Raw genomic sequence first — 21,987 nt, forward strand, 5'->3', positions numbered from 1 at the left:
GGGGAGATTGGTGGGGGGATGGTTAAAATAGGTAAACAGGATTAATGAGTGCAGTTGCTGTGATGAGCACCGGGTATTGTATGGAAGTGGTGAATCACTGTTGTACACCTGAATCTATTACACAGTATGTTAGCTAACAAGAACTTATAACAACAACAACAGAATTTATATACTTGTTCCAGAAAACTTTGTTCTGAAGCTGGAAATGATTGCTCCCATTTTTAAGTTTTATAGGACTTTATACCTTCCTTATAGAAATTAACACATCCTTCCTTATATTCTCTGCTTATAGACATTTGCTTTAGGACAGATGGAGAGCATGCTCTTTTTTTATTTAGACCTTTTATGAGTGCTCCAGCAAGAAATGGCTTATAATTAATACCAGGATTCCACAGGTGCAGCCTTAGGCTGCCACTCAGCAGACAGATTTTACCAGAATGGATTTTACCATTCATGGAGGCCACCACCAGTCATAAAAGGTGGGAGGGAAGGATTCTTCCTGTTGAGACTTGGCTATGATAACTGTATGTGTGAGAAAATGAGTTATTACTTAAATCCGTGGCATAATAATTCCTGTAGCAGAAAGAGCTCAGTAAGTTTTTAAGTGAATGAATTCAGTGAAAAATAAAGCCAAGGAGGTAAGACAAGAGAAAGTGCATACCATTGGCATTTAGTATACTGTTGAATTTAAACCATACGTTTCTGTATATATTTTTATGTATTTCAGAAGATGTTCAGTGTTTGCTGCTGTTACTAAGTGATCTTACTATTGTCCTAAGTATCCAGATATTTATAAGTGATTGGAAGGTAATACCAATTTTATTTCAATGATTTTCCAAGAAGACTAATTTTCAACTTGTTCCTATAACTGATTTTATTGCCTCTCTAGCTCTAAATTTATTTTTCATAGGCATAGCTAATTACACTGCAGTTTGCTACTTTTGCGTATCATATTAAAGTTTATTACTTTTATCTGTAGGAAAATATAGACATACTCAGGATTAAGATGAGAAGATTTTATTTTGAGCATGGTTTTACCTTAGAAGACTGTCTGGTTCAACAAATGTGCTATATTATCTATACAACTGATGTTACGTTTTTTTAACTGTTATAAATCAAGAGTATGCTTTCTGCAACTCATGAAGGAAATAAGCAGCTCATTTATCATATCAGCATTGCATTGCATTTTTTTCTTAATTGTCCATCTTAAGTCCCTTTAAAGCAACCTGTCACACTATGCCTGGTACCTTTGCTCTATAGATCTTGGTATGCTCTACATAGATAAACAGCCTTAGGTCCTACTGCACTGTTACACTGTGTAGACAGTGAGGCCACTTGTAAGCTTCCAATCTAATGCTGTTTTATTTTTCTTTGCTTCATAGTAAGAATACAGCAGTGTGATCCAAGCAGAATTTAAGTCTATATTACAAAGAACTTATATTTTCTTCTTTTCAAAGTGGCCAGTGGCATTTTAGTAGTTGGTAAGCAAAGTTTTATTGTTATATGTGTTACTAATTTATCATTTAGATGTTTTATAAAACCTTAAATCATCCCAGCATAATCACAGAATGTCATGTCTGTTAAAAGGGGTTGGTTTGCAGCATCTTCCAGATAAGTCTGTGACTACAGTGGCCAGATATCTTGTTAAATCAGGGACCAGTTATACCCCTAAATCTTTAAAATGTCTTGCAGATTCCAATGTTTCAGCATCCACATGATATCTCCCACATTGTTTTTCACATTCTAAAATGGAACAGAAATTTTTTAGCAGACCATGTGTCCTTAATTTTGATTGGGAATATATTAACATAACTATGACTCGACTAGAGATCCAGCTTATGCTCTAGTCTTATTTTTCTGTCTAAATGGCAGGGTTTGGGGTCAGACTTCCATGATACCTGTCTTCCTGAAAGCCAAATGCCCACCTTTACATTTAGAGATAGGGTCGTCTAGCTTCCATTTGGACCACATGTTAGAAGGGATGGGGAGAGAAAGGAGTGGATCTTCAGAAAGGAATAACAAAGCCATGACTACTGATAGGATTACTGCCAGCTGACTAGCACTTAAATTTCTGTCTTTTGTGAAATCATCAAGAAAAGCATGTAAAGTGGGAAAAATAATTTTTAAAAATCACAGGTTTTTAACCCTACATAGGCTCAAACTCTAGGAGAGAGCCAAAAGTTGATGAATCTAAAAAAAGAAACTGATGGGAGAACAATCACTGGAGTGTAAGTGTGGACCTAAGGATTTTAAAGAGGTAGAGAATTTCAAAGATAGTGAAGAGCACGATAGTGGTAAGGTATGATAACGACTAAAAACGATCCATTGGTTTGTACAGTTGGTATGTCACTAAAGATATTACCAACAACAGCTTTAGAAGAGTTATTGGTGCGGAAGATTAATTACTGGGAGACAAAAGGTGAGGAAGTGAGGCCTGCTGTTTTGAGGAGGCTGACTGAGAAGTGTCAGAGACGGGGAAGAGAGCTGTGAAGAATGATCGACAAAAGCAAAGTTTTTGGTGGTAGGATCTTTTAGGATAGAAGAGACTTGAGTATGATTAGAGGAGTCAGTAAAGATGGAGAGGTTGAAGATACAGGAAAGAGATGGAAAGAAACAAAAGAAATGTAATCGGGAGCAAATGACTAAACACTGGGAGAGATCAACCCTGAGACTGGGGGAAAGATGGCTGTGTGTCTAGATTAGTTGGCTGCAAATGGGATGAGAAATCCAGGAACTCCAAAACCTGTTGGATATAATTCTCCCAAGGGGCTTACGACCTGAAAAGATGGTATCGCGTAGTGGTTTAGCATATGGCATCTACAGTCTGCCAGGGTTCAATCCAAGTTCTTCCACTTGATAACTAGATGTCCATGGGCAAATTACTGAACCTCTCTATCTCATTTTCTTCATCTGTATGATGGATTAAAAGTTAAAAACTTGAACTCTGTGGCCAAACTGCCAGGGTTCAGAGCTAGTAAGCTCAACCACTGAAATCCCTAACTAGCATTATGTGTTGGGCAAGTCACTTAACCTTTCTGTGCCTTAACTCTTCATCTGTAGAACAGGGTCAATAATAGTATCTACCTCAGAGAACTACTGTGAGGATTAAGTGAGTTAATATTTAGACGTATCTAGAACAGTACCAGGCACATTGTAAGAGCTATGTAAGTTTAAAAAAAGGATTCAATTAGCAGTGTTGAGAGTTGAGGCCCTAAATGAGATGAGAAACCATAAATTAGATTTATAGCTAGATTCTGCATTGTTTTTGAGATTTTTCACCAAAGTGCATAGCCACCAAGGTGTATAAATGAAGAACAGCTCTCTAGCCTTGATCTGGGATTGGTGTTTTTATGTGGCTGTTGAGACATAATAGCAAAGGGAGTTGGGTTGCAAATGAGAGCAGTCCGAGTGATTGACCTTGGGGCCAGGCTGGGGAGGGGTGGGGAGGAGATAGACAGGGACTGCTGCACCAAGAAAAAATGGAATAATCGGAGGCCTTGATTCCTAAATGAGCTTGGGGAGCAGGTATAGTGGAAATAAAAGCATGAAAGGGTTGACGGATGGTTTTAGACTGAGTTGAATATTGGCATTTATGATTTCAGAAATGGAGGAATCATGGGTGATGACAAGGTCCAGTGGCTGACCATGGGAATAGGTGGTTGAAGTTAGAAAGACTAAAGGAGTATATTGAATGCTAGTGTATTTCACAGGTAGTGTACCTTGAACTCTCTTGGATGATGGAAGTTAGGGAAGAAAGAGAGCCAGCTTCCTAAGCCTTTAATTGATTTAGGAGAGTATTCAAGAGGTGGGAACATAACAACAAAGGGCTGAATAAGTGTAAACAATTATTCTCCAATTTTTGTAGCCATGTAAGAGATTTTGACACATTTATAACCAATGTCTCCTGAACTATTAAAAGACTGTTCAATGGAATATTATTTGGATTTGTCACCTGGTGAACTATGTCCTCATCTCTAATTCATGGGAATAATAAAGTCATGAATTTTTTTTTAATGTTTACTTATTTTTGAGAGAGAGAGACAGGGCATTAGTGGCGGAAAGGCAGAGAGAGAGGGGGAGACACAGAATCCAAAGCAGGCTTCAGGCTCTGAGCTGTCAGCACAGAGCCCGACGTGGGGCTCGTGGGGACCGCGAGATCATGGCCTGAGCTGAAGTCGTACGCTTAACCCACTGAGCCACTCAGGCACCCAGGTCATGAATATTTGATTTGTATTGATGTATTCAACAAATATTGAATATTTGTTATGTGCTAGGTGTCGGAAATAGACCATTGAAAAACATCGACAAAAATCTTACATTTCAGAGGCAGAAACAAATAAAAAGAAGTAATTAAAATATATAATATGTTATATGATATTAAGTGATATGGAAAAAATAAAGCAGAGACAGGGGATGGTAACTGCAGTTTTAGATTAAGTGAAGGCTAATCAGTGAAGGCTTCCAAAAAGGCATCATTTGAGGAAAGACCTGAAGGTGGTGAGAATATGTACAAACTGGATATGTGGGGGAAGAACATGCCAGGTGGAGGAAATAAGAATTGAAAAAGTCTAATCTAGTATGTTTGAAGACCAGCAAGGAGGCTAGTATGGCTGAAGAAGAGTGGGCATTTCCTTTGTTTAACAAATATTATGCAATACTTACTTACTATGTGTTGGGTACTACTCTAAATACTTTGCCAATATCAAGTCTTTTAATTCTCGTAACAGCCCTGTATAAACCCAGTGCTGGTGCTAACAGATGAGGATCTGTAAGACAGATGTTAAGTAACTTGTCACAGGAACAACAAAATGCACAGACCTAAAAAGGGGAGGGGGCAAGGGTTCTAACCTTGGGTTTAATTATGCTGCCCAATATGGTAGTAGGACATGAAGTCAGGTGACTAATAGAAAAGTGGAAGTGGGGGATTCAGTTGTACAGCACCTCAAAAGCAATTGTAAAGACTTTGTCTTTTACATGGGTTGGGTTGGAAAGCCATTGGAAGGCTTTTGTTTAGAGGACTGATATGATCTGATGAAGGTTTAAAGCTCACTCTGGTTGTCATGTTAAAAATAGAATGCAGAGGAGCAAGGATAGAAGCAAGGAGATGAGTTAAGAGGCTAGTACAAAATGCATGCAAGAGATGATGATGGCTCAGACTTGGGTGAGTGGTACAAATTGGCTTCACGAGAAGTGGTCAGATTCTGGATATTTATTTTAAAGGAGGTAATGCCAGTAAGATTTTCTGATTCGATATAGGATGAAAGAAAGAAAAGAGTCAAGATTGATTCCAAGGCTTTTGGCCAGAGCACCTGGAAGAATGAATTTGCCACTTAAAGATTATAAGAAGAACAAGTCTTGCGGGGGTGGGGGGGCGGGGGTGGTGAGCAGATGAGGGGTTGAGTTTTAGACATGTGGAGTTTAGATGCCCAGGGAATATCTGAGTGGAGATGTCAGGTAAGCAGTTAGATTTATGAGACCAAAGCTCAAGAGTGAGGCCTAGATCTATAAATCTGTGAGCTTTTGGTAGAGACTGGGCTTCAGGCTATGAGACTGGGTGTGATCATCTAGGCAGTGTTTGTAGAAAGAGAAGAGATCCAGGTACTGAGCCTGTGAGCATTTCAACATTAAGAGAAGATGATGAGAATGACCAGCCAAGATAGTAGTAGCCAGATGGGTAGAAGGAAAAGTAGAAAAAAGGTGACCTCCTAGACACCAAATGAGGAAAATGTTTCATAGACCAATCCACCTGAATGCGTGTGCACCCATACTCAATTGCATGCACACACCCACGTGCACACCATATATCATATGTGAATTTAGAATGACGGAGTACCGGCTGCTTCTCTTTACTGATTACCAGAGTCTCTACTTGGAGGCAAATTGAACTGGAAAGCCAGATTATTAAATAAGGTGGCTTGACGTGTGGGGAATCAGAACAAGGGGAGTTCATTAGATCACCTTATTGGCTTGTGTAATTAAGTCATAATAACCCAAAGCTTCATCTCATTATGGGACATACTTGCTCCTCGGGTAACATATTCTTGGCCTGTTTCAGGGCACCATTTCTCTTGGACAGCTCTTGAAAACACATGTCCAAGGTTTTCCCAACAGTGTTGCTTTTCTAAGCTTCTACCCTCCAGGGGAGGTATTCTTTCTTTAGATATGTTAATGTATCTCATCTTGTTTCTATTAAGTCTTGTCCTCAGAGTTCTTATACTTTTTGGGTTGGGGGAAGGGGGGAGGTCGCTATTTCCTTTGATTACAATGTGGACCTTCCACCTAGAAAAATATGTACATAAACTCTCAAAACTTTGTGTGCAAGTTCAGAAGTCCATAAACCGTGGTTAAGACTCGCAGAAGGTAAACTTTCCTTGTTTCAAATATTGAGCCTTCCTCCTCATCATTGCCTTTCTCTATTGCTACCCAGTTACAAAGCTGGTCTTACAATCTACGCCATAGGACTTTTTGTGAAATTGTTTTATAATGAAGTATTTGTGGTACTTCAACACGTAAAACCTCTTGTCTAGAGAACGAGGTAGACCTTCATACCTTATTCCTTTCTGTATAAATCACTTTATAAGTGAACTTCTCATGTATGTGTATACAAAAACAAATATGTAAGGCTCATGTTAGCCAACTCTGAAATTCAACGTTTGTAGGGGTATAAAATCTTACTGTAAGATGCTGCTGCTTAAACATTTAGGAATATATCTATTTTTTATTAAAGTTTTGGAGGAAATAGAGCAAGCTTGAAAATATTTGCTTGAAGAGTGTAAAAAAAAAGATGCAGAAGATTAAGAACAACACTCATCTGAACTTCACAGAAAGTGTCATGAGAGTGTCAATGATTAGAACTGATTAGATATTTGGCTGTCCTTTTCAACCAGAAGATGGATTTGAACCAGATTACCACATCCATGGTTTAGTTTTGAAGAGAGAGAGGGAAAAAAAAAGCCAATTATTTGTCTCTTTGTTCAAAGCCCCCCCCCCTTTTTTTTTTCGTTTTGTAGATCTCTGAACAGCTAGTAGAGAATCCAGCCTTTCACATCCATTAAGGTTAGCTCTGAAACTGTTGAATTTGATCTCTTCCATTTGCCATCTGGATACAGTAGAGAAAAAGCTATTCTGCATTGGGTTGCTGGACACCATCCAGAAAATAATATGTCGGGGGCATCAAAGGCTTGAGGCACTTGGTCCAGTCTGTCTAATGATCACAGGCAGGGCCTGCTCTCCAGTTTTGTAGAATGTTTTATTTTTGCTGTGACAATATATATCCCAGTAAAATAGATCACAAGGATTACTGCCAGCTTGTCAAAGCTAGGATTCTTCCATCATAGACTTCAAAAAAGGACCAGATTTTAATTGGGCAAAGCTTGATTTCCAAAATTGAGGAAGCTCTGTCTCATCTCAGTCTATTCCCTTTCTTTGGGAGGGCACTTCATGCAGCGAGAGCTTTAATTTGTAGACTGTTTCATCCCACACCCAAATGCCAAACTTAAAGTCTCCTTAAAATTGACCTTATTTAAAGTGGTATTCCTTATCCTCTTTATAAGTGGGCCTGGTACCGGCCAGCTAATGACCACGCTGGCGGCTTTCCAGGAATCTGACAACCACATCTCATTATTCACACCAACTGGAGCCAATTGTGGCTGGATTTTTTTTCTTTTTATTCTGTTATTTAAAAATGTGAATAGGAAGCAACAGCAAGCAATGGCATGTTGTTTGGTCTCCTCTGGGATTGGGGAGGGGCCTTGCATAATAGGACCTGTAATGTCAGAGAGCATATGGCTGTGTTTTAAGGTAGCTGGAGGCCATCTAACTCTAAGTGCTGATAAAGCGAGCTTTGGTTTGAATCTATGCAGGATGTACTTAGGGATGAATTTATAGCCTCTGCAATAGGTAAAACTGTAGGGCAATTGCCATTTTGTCTCTTACACAGGAAAGGGATTCAGGAACGGTTTCCAAACCCTAACCACAAACGTGACTTTTCCTTGTGGACAGGAATGGCCCCTAAGCTGCACCCTAAATACTAGGGCAGCTCCCAAATCTCCCACAGTGACAGCTGGAGAAGCCCTTGCTGGGATCCGGCCAGCTGACTAAATGGGGCATCATGGACAGCATTGGTCCGGTTTTGTGCCTTGTTTTAGTTATCCGGTACATCCAAAGTTATAATTTATTCTGCTCCAAACTGTACAGACTGTCTGTACTCCCATCTTGTCATTCAGGGACTCTGCTCTCAGAATCTTCTTGTTCTTCTGTTCTCCCTTCAGATCTCCTGATATTGAGAGCAGCAATTCTCCTCGATTAAGAAAAACAAACAAAATCTCTTCTGAACCATAAATCAGGCAAAGCCAGATTGCCAATTCTTAGCAGCATTATCCCTCTGAGTTTTGGACACATACTCATGGCTTCTATCTGGCCCCTTTCAGGCTGGCCTCTCTCTTTCTGCCCTCGGTGGCTTGCTTTTCCTATAGGGTTTACCTGCTCTCAGATCACCCCCCTGACTTAAACACAAAAGCAACAACAACAAAGGAAAGGCTGTGATAATCAAATCATTAGAGCCAGACCTCTGGGCCCTGCCACCTCCCACCCAAGTTAAGTTAACACCTCTATGCCTTGGTCCCCTTATCTGTAAAGTGGGACTAGTAATAGTGTCCGTGTTGTGGGTGTGCTGTGATGGTCAAGTAAGGACTGGGAAGGGCCTGGCATAGCAGGGCACTCAATTTATATTGACCGCAGTTGTTATTGTTCTCATTTGATATATTTAACTACAAACGAGTTTGGTTATTTTTACCTCAACCAATCATTTGGCATTTTAAGCCTTTTATTATTTATTATAGATGAAAAGATTTGGGGTTCTGCGGAAAGAATTTCAAGGATTAGCCAGCAGGAACGATTGCAGCAAAGGGGATCCTCAAGATCACACTGTTGCCGTGTGGCTTTGACATTGCAGCAGAAGCCTTGTTTGTTGGAAGGAGCAGAGACACCAGGTCCCCTGCTGCAAGATGAGCGCCCAGAGAGCAGGGTTTGACCTGTTTGGTCACCCTTGCCTCCCAGTATCTAGAACAGTGCCTGGCCAGCTCCTCTTCAGTCCAGTCCTTCACAAACTCATGTGATTAAGCACAATTTTTTTTTTATCTCTTACCTTTTGTTCTTGAAAATGTTTGGGGGGTAGAGGGCACCTGGGTGGCTCAGTCGGTTAAGTGTCCAACTTTGGCTCAGATCATGATCTCACGGTTTGTGGGTTCAAGCCCCGCGTTGGGCTCTGTGCTGACAGCTCAGAGCCTGGAGCCTGCTTTGGATTCTGTGTCTCCTTCTCTCTCTGCCCCTCCCCCACTCACACTCTGTCTCTCTCTCTCTCAAAAAGTGAATAAATGTTAAAAAACAATTTTTTTAACATTTTTTTGTTTTTGTTTTTGTTTTTTGTTTTTTTTTTACTGCCATTGTCTGTCCAGACCCCTTCTTAGTTTTAAAGAATCCTCTGATTCTTTAATGGGGGGCAGGACAACTTGTATCACTGTGGAATCCTGAGGAGGAGTTCCCCTCTTTCTCTGCCCTCAGGTAGAACGAGTAAGGAAGGGCACAGGACCCAAGCTCTAGCACTGGTACTCACCTGCCTGGGCCTTTGAATCTTACAGTGGGGAGGCTAAAAGAGGAAGAGGTGGACGATGAGCTTTGTGGTGGCAGTGGGATAGGCCCTGCAGTATCCAGTGGCAGCAGCAACATCCTAGCTGGGTTGTTTCTGCTAGCCAGTCTTTTCTACTCTAGTTAGAGCCAGTTGGGTTTCTGCTCACACTCAGAAATTCTAAGTACTGGGGCGCCTGGGTGGCTCAGTTGGTTAAGTGTCCAACTCTGGCTCAGGTCATGATCTCACGGTCCGCGAGTTTGAGCCCTGCGTCAGGCTCTGTGCTGACAGCTCAGAGGCTGGAGCCTGCTAAGAATTCTGTGTCTCCCTCTCCCTCTGTCCCTCTCCTGCTCATTCTCTCTCTGTCTCAAAAATAAAACATTAAAAAAAAATTTAAAAAAACAAATTCTGAGTACTCCCACATGGCTTCAACTCTGGATCTTGTCCTCACTGGCATAGCATCACAAATGTCACCTATCATCACCCCACTTTATGAAACCCACCAGCTGACCCCCTCTTCACTTCATCAGGCACTCACAGGCCAACTGTGTTCCAACCCTATCATGTCCCCCAACCTAGTGACCTGACTCCTTTCTCGTGATCCACCACCCCATTCCTCACGGCCAGTCATCGTGAATCGCTCCTTGGTGAATATTCTCAATCCCCGTGCTGTTCGCATTCAGCAAAACCCAGTCCACTCTTCACTTTCTTCTCACTTATACCCAAGCAGCCAAACGTAGCTGCAGAATATTACATGGCAGACTAATTGCTTCAACTTTAATTGCTGACCAAAGTCTTCAAACAGGCACTTACTATTGCCTGGCAACTATGTTTGTCTAGTAAATCGGTTTCCCTTTCTGAAAGGTAGACTCTCTGAGACTCTGTTATTTCCACTCCTGCACCTTGCCCTACCTCCTGGCAAACAGGTAAGATTCCCACTCCATACTTCATTAAGAAAACACCACAACACACTCGCTCCCTGTTTTTGTTTCAGCATCTAGCCTCATGTTCTCTTGTCTCAAGTCACAGTGGAAGCCATGTTCCTGCTCCTGTGTTGGTCACTCAATCCATCTGCGCTTTGGATTCCCTCTACTTTTTCTTTTTTTTTTTAAGTTTAGTCATTTCGAGAGACAGAGCAAGTGGGCGAGGGGCAGAGAGAGAGACAATCCCAAGCAAGCTTCACATTGCCAGCATGGAGCCTGATGCGGGGCTTGAGCCCACAAAACATGAGATTATGATCTGAGCCAAAATGAACAGTCAGATGCTCAACCAACTGAGTCACCCAGGCACCCCCTCACCTTCGTAAGGACTTAACACCTGTTTCTATATTCTCTTCTTTTCGTCGCCTGCATCATACTGTCTCCCCCTCTGGATAATTCCTATCATCATACAAAATGCTCTGATTATTTTCCATCTTAAAAATACACATCTTGACCCAGTAACTCCCTTTAACTGCTGCCCCACTTCTCTGCTCCCTTTCATGGTAGAACTTCCCTAAAAAGTTGTCAGTACTTGCTTTCTCCACCTCCTCAAACAGGCTTTGGTTTCTCGTCTACCTCCCTGCTGTAGAATATCAAAGTCAGTAACCTTCACAATGCCAAATCCAGTGGGCAATATTTAGTAATCATATTGCTTGATCAATCAGTAGCCATTGACAGAGTTGAACTCCATCCTTTACAAAACACTTATTTTATGTGTTGGCTTCCAGGACACAGGCTCCTGATCTCACTACTACCCCTCTGGCTGTACCTCGTTAGTCACATATCCTGGCTTCTCTGACATGATGTGTTAGAGGGCTGCTGAGCTATATCCTGAGTTCACCACACTCTTTATGCTAGTGAGCTAGTCCAGTGTCTTGGCTTTAAATACCATGAATATGTTCATGATTTCCAAAGTGACACTTCCAGCTCTCCCCTATGCCTTGTATTCGTATCCATCGACCCAATTAGCATTTCCTTGTAGAAGACTAGTAAGGATCTTAAACTTGTCCAAAACAGAACAAAAAATGGCCCCAGCTACCAGTTTCGCCAACTAGTACTTAGGATTTCCACTTGGTACCACCCTTTTCTTCAGCCATACACCCATTCTATCAGCAAGTCTTACTGAAATTCCTTTCCAAATATTTATCAGATCTGTCCACATTTCTCCCATTTGCCTGCCAATAGCCTAATCAAACCCACCATCATTGCTTACCTCTGCTCCTGCTTCCATTCTCGACTGTCTTCTGTCCTTTCTTGATCTAGAGGCCAGGGTAATTCTTGTAAAATGTAAATCTGATCATGTCATTCCTTTCTTTTTTAAAAAAATTATTTAATTTTTTAAAATCGAGTGTAGTTTACAGTTATATTAGCAGGTGTACAATACAGTGACTCAGTAATTTTATACATTACTCATGCTCATCATAACTGTACTCTTAATCTCCATCACCTATTTCCCATCTCTCCACCCACCTCCCCTCCGGTAACCATCGGTTGATTCTCTATACTTAAGAGTCTGGTTTTTTGTTTGTTTCTTTTTTCCTTTGTTCATTTGTTTTGTTTCTTAAATTTCACATGTGACTGAAATTATGTGGTATTTGTCTTTCTCTGACTGATTTCGCTTAGCATTGTACTCTCTAGCTCCATCCATGTTGTTGCAAATGGCAAAACGTCATTCTTTTTTATGGCTGAATAATATTCCTTTGTATATATTTATGTATGCCATATCTTCTTTATCCATTCGTCTATCGATGGACACTTGGGCTGCTTTCATGGTTTGGCTATTGTAAATAATGCTCCAATAAACATAAGAGTGCAATATAATCTTTTTGAATTAGTTTTCATATTCCTTGGGTAAATACCCAGTAGTGCAGTTACTGGATCATATGGTAATTCTGTTTTTACCTTCTTGAGTAATCTCCATACTGTTTTCCAGAGTGTCTGCACCACTTTGCATTCTTACCAACAGTGCAGGGGGGTTCCTTTTTCTCCACATCCTCACCAACACTTGTTTCTTGTGTTGTTGATTTTAACCATTCTGAGAGGTGTAAGATGGTATCTCATGGCTTTGATTTGCATTTCCCGGATGATTAATGATGTTGAGCATCTTTTCATGTATCTGTTGGCCATCTGTAGGTCTTTGGAGAAATGTCTGTTCATGTCTTCTGCCCATTTTTAATTGGATTATTTGTGTTTTTTGGTGTTGAGTTGTATAAATTCTTTATATGTTTTGGAGACGAACTTTTTGTCATATAAGTCATTTGCAAATATCTTCTCCCATTCAGTAGGGTGTCTTTTTGTTTTGTTGATTGTTTCCTTTATTGTGCAGAAGCTTTTAATTTTCATGCAGTCCCAATAGTTTATTTTTGCTTTGGTTTCCCTTGCGTTAAGGAGACATATCTAGAAAAATATTGCTATGGCCCATGTCGAAGAAATTGCTATCTGTGCTCTCTTCTAGATTTTTATGGTTTCAGCTTTCACATTTAGGTCTTTAATCCATTTTGAGTTTATTTTTGTGTATGGTGTAAGAAAGTGGTCCAGTTTCATTCTTTTGTGTGTTTCTGTTCAGTTTTCCCAGCACCGTCTGCTGAAGAGACTCTCTTTTTCCCATTATATATTCTTGCCTCTGCCTTAATTGACCATATAATTGTAGATTTATCTGGGCTCTCTGTTCTGTTCCCATTGATCTATGTGTCTGTTTTTGTGCCGGTATCATACTGTTTTGATTCCTATATGTTCGTAGTGTATCTTGAAATCTGGGATTGTGGTACCTCTAGTTTTGTTTTTTCTTTTTCAATATTGCTTTGGCTCTTCAGTGTCTTTTGTTACTCCATATGCATTTTAAGATTGTTCTAGTTCTGTGAAGAATGCTGTTGGTTTTTTGATGGGGATTGCATTAAATGTGTAGATTGCTTTGGGTAGTATAGACCTCTTAATATTTGTTCTCCCAATCCTATTAACATGGAATATCTTCCCATTTGTTTGTGTCATCTTCAATTTCTTTCATCAGTGTTTTATAGTTTTCAGAGTACAGGTCTTTCACCTCCTTGGTTAGGTTTATTCCTAGGTATTTTATTATTTTTGGGGGCGCCTGAGTGGCTCAGTTGGTTGAGCGTCCAACTTCGGCTCAGGTCATGATCTTGTGGTTCATGAGTTTGAGCCCCTCATCGGGCTCTGTGCTGACAGCTCAGAGCCTGGAGCCTGCTTTGGATACTGTATCTCCCTCTCTCTTTGTCCCACCCCCGCTTGTGCTCTGTCTCTGTCTATCTCTCCCTCAGAAATAAAAAATAAACATTAAAAAAAATTTATTTTTGTTGCAGTTGTAAATGGGATTGTTTTCTTAATTTCTCTTTCTGCTATTTTATTATTAGTGTATAGAAATGCCATATTGATTTTTATAACAATACAGGCCTACCTCAAGAAGCAAGAAAAATCTTAAATAAACTACCTAACCTTATATCTAAAGGAGCTAGAAAAACAAGAACAAACAAAATCCAAAACCAGTAGAAGGAAGGAAATAATAAAGCTTAGAGCAGAAATAATGAAAAGAACAATAGAACATATCAATGAAACCAGGAGCTGATTCTTTGAAAAGATCAACACGATTAAGCTTCTAGCTAGACTCCTCAAAAGAGAGAGAGAGAGGACTCAAACAAAATCAGAAATGAAAAAAAAAAAAAGAAAGAAAGAAATGAAAGAGGAGAAATAACAACCAACACCACAGAAATACAAAGGCTTGAAAATTTATGTGACACCGAATTGGAAAACCTAGAAGAAATGGGTAAATTCCTAGAAACATATAACCTCCCAAAACTAAATCAGGAAGAAATAGAAAATTTGAACACACCTATTACCAGTGATGAAGTTGAATCAGTAATCAAAAAACCCCCAACAAACAAAAATTCAGGGTCAGATGGCTTCACAGGTGAATTTTATGAAACATTTAAAGAATTAATACCTATTTTTTTCAAACTATTCAAAACAATAGAAGAGGAAGGAAAGCTTCCAAATTCGTTCTCTGAGGCCACCATTACCCTGCTACCAAAACCAGATAAAGACTCTACAGAAAAGGACTACTGGCCAATATCTCTGATGAACATAGATGTAAAAATCCTAAAATACTAGCAAACAGAATCTAATGGTACATTTAAAAAGCCATTCACCACCATCAGGTGGGATTTATTCCTGGGACGCAAGGATGGTTCTAAATGTATGCAAATCAACGTGATACATCACATCAACAAGAGAAAGGATAAAAACTCGCAACAAAGTAGGTTTAGAGAGAAAATACCTCGACATAATAAAGGCCATGTATGAAAAGCCCACAGCCAACATCATATTCAATGGTGAAAAACTGAGAGCTTTTCCCCTAAAATCAGGAAGAAGACAGGGATGTCTTCTCCAACCACTTTTATTCAACATAGTACGTAAGGTCCTACCCACAGCAATCAGACAACAAAAAGAAATAAAAGGGATCCAAATTGGTCAGGAAGAAGTAAAACTTTCACTATTTGCACGTGACACAATACTATATAGAGAAAACCCTGAAGACTCTACCCAAAAATGACTGGAGCTGATAAATGAATTTAGTAAAGTTGCAGGATACATGTCAGTCCTTTCTTAAATTCCTTGACTTCAGTTCCCAACCCAAGCTCCTGACCATATCCTCCTAGTCCTTATGAGACCTGCTCCCTGTCTGCTTTTCCATCCTCACTTCTGGCCACTCTTCTCCCTTTGCTCAGTGCATACCAGGAACACCGTACTGGTGTCCTCTCTGTTCCTGCTGGTTTGTTTTTTGGCCCAGGATATTTTTGCCTTGCCTCTTCTAACAATCTGTTTTCTCTCTTATTCTTCAGATAAAAGCTCAAATATCATTTACTTCTAGATACACTGTGTCCAGTCTATGTACAGTAGGCACTACCCCATTACTCTGTTATTTCACCCTCTGTTTCCTTCCTGGCACTAATCGCAGTCTGTATTTATCATGGTTATTCATTTACCCATTTTTTTTTTTTTTGCATGACTTTTTCTGGAATTAAGCTCCACAATAGCAGGACCATTTAATAGATGCTCACAACTATTTGTTGAATAAATGAACGAATGAATGGCTATTTCTCCCACTAATTTAGTGTTCTTGGGCAAATCAGTTAGTTTCTTGAGGCATCACTTTTTTCATCAGAAGTATTGCTGTTTGACTTAATGATTTTTTAATATTCCTAAGTCCCATGATTCTCAAGAGGGAGAGAATGGAGACAGGGACACCAGTAGAAAGATTATAAAAATATAGGTGTGAGGGGAAAAGGATCCTAATTTATGGGCATTAATATATTAAAAGGAATTTGTTACATATACGTACATTGACCATGGCATATTGTGAAGTGGGAATAAAAGCAAGGTCAGAGTAATGTGTTATGTGATCCCAAATTTGCTTAAAAATGTACCCTACATATGTAAAAATTTTTCATATTTTTTGATAAAGGTATGTGTATATACACTCCAGAGTCTTCATATCAATTGCTTTAGTTGGGTGTAATATGAAGAAGAAAAGATTTTTTTTAACTTCCTCCTTTATAGGCCTCTATATTATTTGACTTTTTAAAAATCTAATAAAGCAAAGAGGAGGAAGAAAAGATGACATTATGGCTTGAGGTCCAGGAGTGTACCAATCTCCTTCAAACCTCGGATTTCCTTCTCTAGGAGGTTCCAAAGGATGGAGATAGATACAGATACAGATATAGATACAGATACAAATACAGATAGGTAGATATAGCATATGAGAATTAAAATACTGTTTTATTACAACTCAGCATGGGTCTGATACCCCAATGTGTAACTCTGGTAAACTTGATTAGACTAAGACCCTTGCCCTAAACCCAGACCCAAACACTGGGGTGTGAATTACCAGCTGCCTTTGTAAAGGGTGCCAGAGATGGATGTCATCTCCAGAATGAGGGCAAGAGGATCTTGGGGGCCAGGCCCAGCTCTGAGACAGGCTTGGAGTGATGACAGAAAGGACAAGACTCATCTGGAAACAAACGTGGCCCGGTCATGGTCCTTGAAGTTGATCAGTTCAACAAGCAGTTCTTTGATCCAGGTGGAAAATGAGACAAGGGAAGAAAGGAAGTTCTCCTTTCAGTGAACATTACTTGTCACAACAGCAAAAAGGTTGAAAACTGTTGTTGTGGGGTAAGACCCAATGTAGTGAGTAAAAATAGAAAATCAGGAATAACAAAGACAAAATTGGAGAAACCATAGGCCAAAGTGACAATGCAGTGCAGCTTCATGAAAATCAAAGGAGAGTATTTGAAAGGATTATAATAAACAGTGTCAGTTGATGGATTCAAAGAGATCACTGAAGAGCAACAAGACAGAAAAAGCCATTGGGTTAAAGGAGTATGGGACCACTGTTGGTTTTAGAGAAGTTTTAGTAACTTGGCGGATGAGAAAGCAGATTATGGGGGAGGATTAAGTGGGGTGTAGATTATGGGGAGTTAAGGTAGCGACAGCAATATTTGGGAAGAGTAGACTGAGAGCACAAATAACTGCAGATAGCAGTAGACCTTTTTATATCTCTACATAGTAGGAAAGACTGTGTAAAGAGATAAAGATTAAAAGTAGAAAATAGAAAAAGAAAACTTGATAGAGAAATAGTCTGAAGAACACAAGAAAGGACAGATCAACACTGGGAAAGGGTTAGTCTCCGAAAGATTTTTCTCTTCAAAACAAAAGAGGAGAGTAGATGGTTATCTACATGGAAATATTTGGAGAATCAGAGTAGAGAAGATATACACTGAACTCAACAAAGCAAGAACTGAGGTCATCTAACTCCTGGGGCTTAAGTAGTAGACTGGAGATTTAAAATTAGCTCTAAGGGGGGGCCCCTGGATGGCTCAGTTGGTTAGGCTTCTCACTCTTAATCTTGGCTCAGGTCATGATCTCACGGCTCGTGAGATCAAGCCCCATGGCAGTGCAGAGCCTGCTTGGGATTCTCTCTCTCCCTCTTTCTCTGCCCGCCCTCCCTCCCTCGCTCACATTCTCTCACTCTCAAAATAAATAAAAAACATTAAAAAAATAAAATTAGCTCTGAGGAAAATGGGCCAGCGAATTAGCTGGGCTTGGCACAATCATCATTGGACTATAGAGTTTTCAAGGGCAGAGACTGTGTTTTATTACTCTTGTATCCCCACTGCCCCATACAATGTTCAGTGCATGGTTAGTGCTCAATGGATATTTGGATGGATGGATGGATGGATGGATGGATAGATGAATGGTCTGGTATGTAGTATGTGCTTATTAACAGTTTATTTTATTGAATTAAACTACACTTGATCCCTAAAGAAGGCTGAGGTGAAATTAACTATATCATTAAACTAAGCCTTTAAAAGTCTACAGTTTGGAAACAGGACTAAATAAAGTTGCTGGTACCCCTTTTATACTGCCCAAATTTTGTGTGTTGGCTTTCTGCAGGATAAGGGGTAGCGGTGGTATTTTGCTTTGGCAAGGTGGGTGAAAGGGTGAGTTGTTATGTCTAGCACACATTCATTATTCTGCTGCTTTTGGCTCTGGAATCTGGTTCAAGTTCAGAAATGTCATATTTGGACTCATATTTGCAGCCTCCGAGGAACCTGCACCTTCCTGCTGTTGCATCCTCATCTGAACGTTCCAGTAACTGTGAGAGAGTTCAGATATCCCTGTTTAAAACTGAACAGCTAGTGTGTGTGTTAGAGAGGCTTGGGCACCCACGTTAGGAAGCGTGTATGAGACGTGATAAGTGAACCTCACGATTCCAGATGTCATGGCATGTGCCTTTACTTTGGGAAAAGACTTGGAAGAGAAAAGAGGACAAGGGCTGTTTGAGAAAGAAAAGAAAAAGACTTGAAGTCTTTTATTTTTCTATGAGAATAAAAAGGAAACTGGTGATGAAACTCTCTCATCCAGTAATTCAATATTGAGCACCTGTGGATTACAGAGGACGTCTCGTTAAGATGAGGCTAGTGAAATGCAACTTGTTCACTGAGGAAAGGTTTTTGTTATCCTTCATTAAAGAAACAGCGTGGTCTTGTTTTGATTTTAAATCAGTGAAGATTCCAAATTGGTTATTGTCTAACAAAGGGATGTTGAAATCATCCTGATTCTAAAACATACATTTCTCCTCCCCTTACCAGTTTACATCAGGAGTTGGCTGTTTTTCCATTACTACTGGGGACACTGGTAGGACCAAAGCATTTTTCTCCATGTTGCTTCTGGTTGTTAAGAACTGTTATAGTGGAAACCCTGGCCCCTTGAACCACAGCAGCAGCAGGTGAGCGGAGGAGTAACTCGGTTTCAAAATATTTTGTTTTAAGAGGTTGTTTGTTGTGTTGAAGTCGTCACACAACATCTGAAGTTGATTTTGAGATTCTTAATTTATCCTTCTCAAAGATTCAGATTAAAAAAAAGAGAACAATAAACACACTTCCCCTTGGTTTTCTCATAAATCTCATCCCTTCACTCAACTCCAAACATCCTGATCCTGCAGTGTTCTGCTGTGTTCCTGCCCCTGCCAGATGGGTGTGCTCCTAGATGCCTGGTGGGGGCACACACTGCTTGTCTTCCAGAAAAGGGGAAATAGCACCGTATTATAGGCAAGACACACTCAGCCTAAGGCATAACTAGTCAGAAATCAAACTGGATTTATATCATGAGCTCCCCGTATGCTTGTGAATGCCTCTTTAACAGCACACGGTTAAAATAAAAGGTCAGGAAATTGTCACGTAAAATCCACTCTAAACCTTGAGATAAGATTGCTTGATTCTAAGGAGAGAGTTGAACAACTTTATAAGGAGTTCACAAAAATAATGTTTTTCAGTACATTTTATCCAAAGAGTATTTTATTATAGATTCAGCTAAAATTATAATACATTAAGAATTTGGGAAACTGTTCTGAGGATTGTAGGTACTGTTGACTAAACGATGGCTACCACTTGCTTAGGTAACCCGGGGGAGTGTGGGGGGGAATTTGCTATCCTACTAGTCTTGGTAAACGTCCTTCCCTCCTCCACCTCTCCCCTGGCACTACTGAGTGCCATAGAACTTAACACCAGACTTCAAGCTCCTGCATTCAATAAGCTTCACATAGTATTCACTTCTACTTCATTCACATGCATGTATTGAACCTCCACCCTACTGCTGCTGGGAATAAACATGGTTCTCACCCTTGAGAATTTCATTGGCTGGTGAGGGAGTAGACTTACAGGAAAAGTAAATTACATACAACTACGTGCTATAAAAGAGGGAGAACAAAGAATTGTGAGTGCTTCTAGGGGCAAGTAACTCACCTTGGGAAGATGGAGAAGACTTCACAAATGTGGTGACATCTGGACTGGGTCTTAAAAGAGAAATTGAAATGTGTCAGGTGGAGAAAGGCACACCAGGAAGAGAGAACCAAACGTGCAAAGGCTTAGGGTTTAGAAAGAGTATGGCTTCTTCAGGGCAGTAAGAGAAGTGTGTAATTCATGGAATGCAATGGTGGAAGAAAAAGATTGACAAAGTAGACCTGGGCCTTGCCGAGTGCTGGCGGTGGGGGGCGGGGGGTTGAGGGCTAGCACAAAAGGAAACATTGCTGGAAACTTGAGAGAATTTGCAAAAATACCTTGAGTTTGTTACATAAATAGGTAGGTAATTGGGCAATTTTTTCTGCAACTCTGTTTTTCTCTCTTTTAATTCTCATTCAGATGGAAAATAAACAAAATCCCTTTCGTATAACTCAACCGATGACATTTCAACAGCATCATCTTTACCAGTGGGGGTTCTTCCTCTCTACGCAAAACAGCTCCCGGTCCTCTTGGTACCTACATTTCTCACTCTTCTTCCCTAATTGCTGATTCAGGTGTGAATATTTGCAGTTACTTACTTAGTACCTATGATGTTTTGATGGTAATGTCAAAACAAAAGACTGTGTTATTTTTCTCAAAAATGTCAAAGAGTTTACCAGTCTTGGCAAGCAGTTATGTCCCTTGTGGTACCAAGTATTTTATCATTAATAATTACTCAGCATATAGGGGCGCCTGGGTGGCTCAGTCAGTTGAGCATCCTACTTCGGCTCAGGTCCGTGAGTTTGATGATCTCACAGTCCGTGAGTTTGAGCCCCGCGTCAGGCTCTGTGCTGACAGCTCAGAGTCTGGAGCCTGTTTCAGATTCTGTCTCTCTCTCTCTCTCTCTCTCTCTCTCTCTCTCTGACCCTCCCCCGTTCATGCTCTGTCTCTCTCTGTCTCACAAATAAATAAAACGTTAAAAAAATAATTTAAAAAAATTACTCAGCATATAGTAATTGGTTATGTAAGCAGATGAAAAATAATGTACCTTCAAAGCAAGTACACTTTCAAACCATGTGATTGAAATTGTTGAAAATAAGAGTAATGTTCTATTATCACACTGATTATTTTACCTACAAGAATTTAGTCATAGAGGAGAACTATGTACAACATAAGCAAAACTCGGTCTCAAAAACTCAGGAGTAAACTGCATTTAAGATCATTACAGGTTGAGTGTGAGTGCTGATTTTGTGGTGAAGCTGTTGAAAACTATAGTTTTGACTCAAAGCATATTTACAAAAATAAAATGTACCCATATAAAAATAGAAAATATGTAAAAATATATAAAAATAAAACAAGAGTTGAAAGTTTATTGGAAAACAGTGTTCACTGCAAAAGAGACATCAGTATCGTTTGGTGAATAAACGCAGACTTGGGGAGTTGTTGGAAATGAAACTAAAATATAAAAGAGAATAATTATTTCGGTTTATACATTTACAACTTGGTTGCTCTAAGAACGTATAGATTCCAAATGAAATCATTGGAATTGGAAACAAAACTGCATTTGGTTGCAGTTAGCTACATCTTATAAATGAGATACATGTTTCTTCAGCTTATTCAACAATACATGATGAGGCAATTCAATAACAGAATGAAAACAATGTCATCAATTTGTGTAAACAATCAGGAAAGGAAAGGCTATCTTGATTAAAGAAATATTTTCAAATTTAATAGGCACACTGAGACAATTGACTAAGGAATGGGGAGTTACACACACACACACACACACACACACACACACATACACACACACAGTATATGCAAATCAGAACCATGATTTTTGACACTAAACAGGAGTAGAAAATTAAATGTGGTAAAGTTTTAGAGGAACAGCTAAGTCCTCGATTGTGCAAAATTCTAAGGTTTATTAGTAAGTGTAAGAAATTGAAAACTCTGAAATGTCCCCGGTACTGACACCTCTTTGACCACACGGTCTCTCACATCTACACAGAGATTGCCAATTTTTTCAAAACTTGTTTAAGAGAAGGGGCACCGGCTGTCTCAGTTGGTGGAGCATGTGACTCTTGATCTC

The 21,987-nt window shown here is 39.8% G+C and overlaps 1 protein-coding gene across 5 annotated transcripts in view; it reads left to right on the forward strand.

Moving 5' to 3' along the window:
- The window catches only part of WARS2 (tryptophanyl tRNA synthetase 2, mitochondrial), a 96,607-nt gene that overhangs the window by 11,884 nt on the left and 62,736 nt on the right, over positions 1-21,987 (forward strand). Inside the window, exon 1 of one of the 5 annotated variants that reach the window (XM_060626816.3) lies at positions 1,425-1,481. The exons of the other annotated variants lie outside the window; for them this stretch is intronic. The gene's annotated coding sequence lies outside the window, so the exon portion shown is untranslated. Of the gene's footprint in view, positions 1-1,424; positions 1,482-21,987 lie in introns of those variants that run through there. 5 annotated transcript variants of the gene reach the window in all.

Source organism: Panthera onca, chromosome C1 (assembly GCF_046562875.1).
Source record: "Panthera onca isolate mPanOnc1 chromosome C1, mPanOnc1 haplotype 2, whole genome shotgun sequence".
In the NCBI taxonomy this organism is placed as follows: Eukaryota; Metazoa; Chordata; class Mammalia; order Carnivora; family Felidae; genus Panthera; species Panthera onca.